We start from the raw sequence: 6,623 nt of genomic DNA, 5'->3' as shown, positions 1-6,623 counted from the left end.
GAAGGCCGGGCCGCCCCCAAGCGAGCGCGGCAGCTGCGCGCGCTTCCACCCGGGCGCGCCCCTCGAGGCCGGCGCGCCGGTCGGGCGGCTTTATCCAGAGCCTAGTTGGTGACCTCCGGGACCCCCGCTCAGCCCAGGACGCTGGGCCCCCAGGGCATATCGGGGGAGCGCACCCTAGGTGGGCACGCCCCTCTCCCGCAGGCCGCGCCCCTCTCCCCGCTCCTCCGGCCCAATCCGATAAGCAGTCAGCCAAAACAAAAACAAACGTGGGACGCTGAGCAGGGCCAACCTCGCCAACAGCCAGGAGTTAGAGTGTAGGACAATTACTGGCCTTTCGGAGATCCCGATAAGGAAAAGGAAGCAAGGAGCAATGAACAGCTCATAGTGTAGTAAAAAGGTCTTAGTAGTGTAAAAACAGGAAAGCACCATCCAAACATCCAAGAGAGATCACAGGAATGGTGGCGTTTGAGCACATCATTGGCAAGCGGGCTTCCTATGATGTGTTCCAGGCCAGCGTTAACCGCTTTACATAATTTTATTTAATCCCCATAAAAATGAGTAGTATTAGCCCTAGAACACACTGGGAAAGAGACTTGGGGAAGTTAATTTGCTCTATATCACAAAGCAGATGGTTGGCAGAACTCGGGAACCCACATATATTTGACTCCACTTACTGATGACAATTACATTACATAACGCATAAAGACATCAGAAGAGCTTATTCCAAAAATTAGCTTAGAAGATGTATCTCTTCCATCTCTTGGTATTAATAGTAATAGATGTCTCATTTAAAGTACATGATTTTCTGTCTTTCACAGACGCTGTTCACTGCCCATTCAGAATGCCCCAAATCAGGTGCTGTAAATAGAACACAGGTGTGCCCTGATGTAAACATTCGTGTCTAGAACAGCTGAGAAAGTACTGAAGCAACAGGGATGTCCAAGTGTGGATTTAATCCAGTAAACTGTACAACAGATTGTTTTCTCAGTCCCGCATGTCATGTGCCTTGTGAAGGCTTGGTGAGCACTCACCTACTCAACAGCCAGTCCTGCCTAACTTCAGAACCCTCTATTCGGGGTGCCAAATGTTTGCAGGAGGTAGGGGCCTGGTCCAGGTCCAGCCGCAAAGAATTAATGTGATTAAAGTGGTAGTTTCATTCGCTTTGGCCTGGATTTTCACAAGAGCTCAAGATGCAGTTTTTATCTTTGGAAGATGGAAGACAGTTGGTGGGGACCCTGCTGAAGTGAGCTACATGGATGGCTGAGTTTTACCACATAGCTATTAGAAGAATATGGCATTGCCCAATTGCTGCAGCTGTTGTAACCTGAGGCAGGCCAACCTATGGATAAGGCAGAAATGCTACAATGAGCACAGTACAAATATGGAAAGAATCTGTGTTCTTAGTAATGTTTCAGGGTTTCTGATTTGACCATCCCTAAGCTCACCTCAGCTGCTGTTTTTTAGCTATTTCGACCACAAAGTGCTGTGACTGTCTTAGTCATTTTTCTGGTCAGTGAGACCCAACACTTGACACTTTCAACTTTTAAAAGTTTTTTATATTTATTAGTAGACTTTTGCAGTACATAGTGATTAGATTCATTATGAGGAATTAGTACGTAACACATCTCAGTTCTTGTTTTTTCCCTTTCATCCTTTTTTACCAAAATCACACTCATTTATCTTATAAATCCTTATAAAGTTAATTATACGTACAGATTAACAGACTAACAAGGCAAGAAACATAAAACAATTATACTAAGTCAAGGTACCCTTGTATATACAGTACATTGTCTGTGCTGGATTGCAATAACATTTCCCCCTCTTTTTTGCACTTTATTTATGCACTGAGTTTCTCAGAAGAAAAACCAGACAGGAGCAACCCACCTTCTGGGTCTGTCTCTCTCTGTCTCTGTCTCTCTGTCTCTCTCTCTGTCTCTGTCTCTCTCTCTCTCTCCCTCTCTCTATTTCCCCCAAAATTTTTATCTTCAAAAGTAAATAAATAAGAAAAAAATACAATATTTAAGCTGTGTATCTCATTTATTTGACTTTATTGCCTCAAGGTACATCTATTTTTCTACAAATGACTCAAGTTTGTCTTTCTTATGATGTGACATATCACTTTCTTTACCCATTCATCTGTTGATGGACATATAGGCTGTTTCCAAGACATGAATTGTGCTGCTATAAACACGGGTGTACATACATCACTGTGGTATGATGGCTTTAATTATTTCGGGAGGTATCTGGATGATGACACAGTTTCAGGGGAAGGGGATGTTTATTTTAGTTGCTGTTCTATAGAAATTTCAAGCCATCATCTGACAACTTCAAGAAAGGACAATGTGGCAGACAGACACTGCTGGGTAGGACTGCTCCAGGCATGGTGAACAACAGAGAATGAGGGGAGGAGTGTTGAAGGAAGATAAACCCTTCCAGGTCACAAGCCTGGTGACCCATCTCTTCCTACCGCATCCCACCTTCTGACAGTAACTCAGTTTTAATGCCCTCACAACCGAGTCACCTTTGAAAAGCCTACTACTGAGCATATGAGGCTCTTGGGGGATATCTATAATATTCCAGCGCTGGACCCCAAAAGACTCACTCTTTAACAAAATGCATTTTACCCATGTATAAGAGTCACCCAAATCTTAACAGTATCAAGTCCAAGTCCAAAGTCTCCTCTTAGACTCAAAACCAACTCTTACTTGTGAGCCCCTGTAAAAATCAAAAAAGAAGGTTAAGTGCTGCTGGCATACAAAGACACAAGGTAAACATTCCCATTCCAAAAAAGAGAACCAAGGAGGTAAGAAATTGGGCCAAAGCAAGACCCAAAGACTGCAGGACAAACATTAGGTCTTGTACTTCTATGTCCAGCACCTGGGGCAAGTTGTGGTGAGATTTGATCTAAAAGAACTTGTGTGGCCCTGACCCTATGGCATGGCCCAGGGTTATAGCCCTTATGGCTCTCTCCTCAGACATTCCATATTTCTGACTTCTCCAACTTCCTGGGTTCTCCACTATACTTTTGGCTTCACTTCAAGACCACACTACCTGGCCTCCCAGACCCTCTTCTGAAATCTGAGTGGAAGCTTCCCTAAGACCACAATTCTACCCTAGCCCACAACCAACAGCAAGTGGATGACAGCAAGATCTACCACCTTCGCAAATAACCAGACCATTTGCATTATGACTGCAGAAGCATTGGAGTGTCTAGATGGCTAAGAATTTTGAATTAAATCCCAAGGAATAGATTCCCTAGGCAGCAATTCTTATCCTGGAGCAGGGTATCCTGGGGCTCTCTTCTCTAAGCAATACCTTTCATTTTTGCAACTTTCACCCTGAAAAGGGAGGGATCTTACTGATTCCTGATATGCCCTAGTCATTCCTCAACCCAGATTTCCTCTGCTCCAATTTTGCTGGCCTTTCATTCGTGGAGAAATGGGAAACTTTTCAAATGGATCCTGTATTTTCCTTTTCCTTTTTTTTTTTTTTTTTTTTTTGTGCAGGGTCTCACTACATAGCTCACATTAGTAGTGATCCTCCTGATTTCTGTCTCCCAAGTGCTGGGATTACAGGAGCACGCCACCGCGTCCAGACTAAACTTTTCAAATGGGATGTTTGCTCATAATTTTCATTCTATATCTGGCTAAAAGCAATACATGGCACACATGATATAGCCTAAACATTAGGCTGCCTTAAAATTTCCTCTACCAGGTTAATTAGTCCATTCCCTTAATCTCAGACTACTCCAAGGTCTCAAGATATAAGCAATTTGTAGACACTTTTTTCTGCCAGATCATAACACATATTGCCTGGAGTCAAACTGCCAATGGAGTCCTTGTTCTTAGTTTAAATCTCCTAAGTCTGATCTTTTCCATCTGCTTTTAAAAATCAGCATTCTGGTCTTTTGAGACCTGACCAGAATCTCCAATCAAGCTCAGCTTACAACACACCAATGTTTTTCTATCCAGCATCACCAAACCTTTCCAATTCCTCACACAAGCCACTTCCAAGGGCTTCTGAACCACATAGTCAGGTAGCATCAGAGTAATGACCCTATTTCTCTGGTACTAAAAGCTGTCTTAGTCACGTTTTTTGTCACTGAGACACAATATCAGAAATCCACACCTTAAAGAAGGAGGAGTTTATTTTGACTTGACATTTGCAGAGGTTTCAGTCCATGATCCACAAACTCCAAGGCAGGGCAGCAGAAGAGCACATCAGCAGAGGACTGCTCACGGCGCAGCAAACAGGAGCAGAAAGAACAAAAAAAGAAGTAGGACACATGCTTCCAGGCCACACCCCCAGCATCTTCATACCAGGTACTCCCTCCTAACAAGTCAGCTACAGTGTCCCCATAATTTAATCACCTTTGAAAAGCCAACTGATGAATACATGAGGCTCTTGGGAGACAACAAATATCAACCATAACAATGACTAATAACATTTCCCCTGTGAACCTTTTCTGAATGGATTCTAAATCTTAGGCATAGTGGTAGCCTTAGTACCTCAGTACCTAGCATTGGGCACATGGTAAATACTAGGATTAGGGAGGGCAAAGAAGCAAAACATTCTGGGAACCGAAGTAAATTCTTCACATATAGATATAACTTCATGTATTAAACCTATTTTAGGGCTGGGGAAATGGCTCAGTAGAATAAATGCTTTCCTGGAAAGTGCTGCAAGGGCCTGAGTTCAATCCCTGGTTCAGTCAAAAAAAAAAAAAAAAAAACTTCAGAGTACATGTCACTGTGTTTTTGGGGGCAGTCAGGAAGATGGCTCAGTGCAATAGGCACTTCCCTGGCAAGCGCATGGGCCTGAATTCAATCCCTAGCTCCACCAAAAAAAAAAAACAAAACTATTTTACCAACATGAGAACTAACCCACAAATACAATAAATCAAAGAGAGATCTCAATTTACAAGATAATATGTGTCTTTAATATGGCTTAATTTAATTATATTCCCTAGCACATTTAAGAAGTGCATTTTCTTCTGCATAAACCAGGAGCAGTTGAGTAAATGAAAATTCTTAAATTCCCCACTGTAGCTTTCTGAGACAATACTAAAGAAAGGAAAGTCTCTTCACATGATATGGCTTCAGAAATTTTTTTTTTTTCAGTACCAGGGATTGAACCCAGGACCTAATCACTAAGTTACATACCCATTCTGTTTCTTTTACTAGAAACAGAATGCCCTAGACTGGGTTTGAATTTGTAATCCTTCTGTCTCAGCCTCCTAGAGTTCTGGGATTACAGCCATCCCCTGCGAGACAATTTTTTAAGCCTCCCCTAGTCTAACAAATATCCCTTCTATGGGTTTACACCTCCAAATTTCCACACTATTTGTATTTCTTTATAGTCTTACTTCTTGAAAGGGTAGTCGCCATTGGTTTATACTACTTTCCCAGTTCCTGAGCTCACTAGAACCTGGATTTCTTCACTACCACTAGCAGAGAACTACTGAAATAACTCTTTCAAAAGTCACTAAAGGGCCAGGCTGATAGATCAGCAGACTAAAGTGCCTGCTTCGGCAGAGCACAATGGCGGTGTGCCCTGCCGGCCCTGCCTCCAGGGCACAGTGAGACTGGGTGTGGTGGTGCCTGCTTGTGATCTCAGCACTTGGGAGGCTGTAAACAGGAGAATCACTAGGAGTCTGATCTAAATAGTGAGACCCTGAGCACCCTGTCCTAAATAAAGAAAAAAAGTCGCTAATGTCCTACTGTCAACTCAAAGGCTTATTTTTGGTCCTCTTTCTTGCTTCTATCCATATAGTTAACCTCTTTTTCCTTAAAATTTCTTGGTCTTGGGCTGGTGAGATGGCTCAGTGGTCTAAAGCACTACTTGGAACAAGCTTGGCAAAGCACAGGGACCGCGGTTCAATCCCCCAGCACCACATGCCAGCCAGCCCCGCCCCCTGGTGGGCTGAGCTGGCCACACACACACACACACACACACACACACACACACTAAATAAATGTAAAATAAATAAATAAATAAATTTAAAAAAAATTTCTTGATCTTCCATAAATCTGTGGTCTATTTCTCTCTCTTATTAATGAAGTCCTTATCTCTTTCTAAGGCAAGTATTCCCTAGCGTAATGCTACACCAAGTATGCTCCTTGCACCAGTGCTATCTGCAAACTGCTTATGTTTAGCCAAAAGGAATTAAGTACAGAAACTAAGAGTCAGTGCTTGAAGGTTTTTAAAGCTGCTTGATATGTCGCCAGTATCCAAACACAAGATCACTGAACAAGTCTCACTAAACAGAATGTAGAACATTCAAGATGTTTTCCAACTTGCATTGTGAATTGCAGATGACAAGGCTGTGTCCTCTTGTGCAGTAGGACCACATTATAATGAGTAAAATGTTAATCTTAATTTGTATCCTACAACTCAAAAGTGAGTAAAAATAGGATTAGTAGATATTTATTTGCTTCTTATTTTTACAGTAGTTTTAAATTTTAAAAATCACAGATAAAGAAACTAAACAATCACCATAGAAGGAATCACAAGGTGTAAAAACATCATATCTTTTTCAACCATTCCTCAGTTGATGGGCATCTTGGTTGTTTCCAAGATTTGGCTATCACAAATTGTGCTGCTATAAACATAGGCACACATAT

This window comes from Octodon degus, unplaced genomic scaffold (assembly GCF_000260255.1).
Source record: "Octodon degus isolate 3935 unplaced genomic scaffold, OctDeg1.0 scaffold00051, whole genome shotgun sequence".
In the NCBI taxonomy this organism is placed as follows: Eukaryota; Metazoa; Chordata; class Mammalia; order Rodentia; family Octodontidae; genus Octodon; species Octodon degus.
This window is presented reverse-complemented; position numbering follows the sequence as displayed.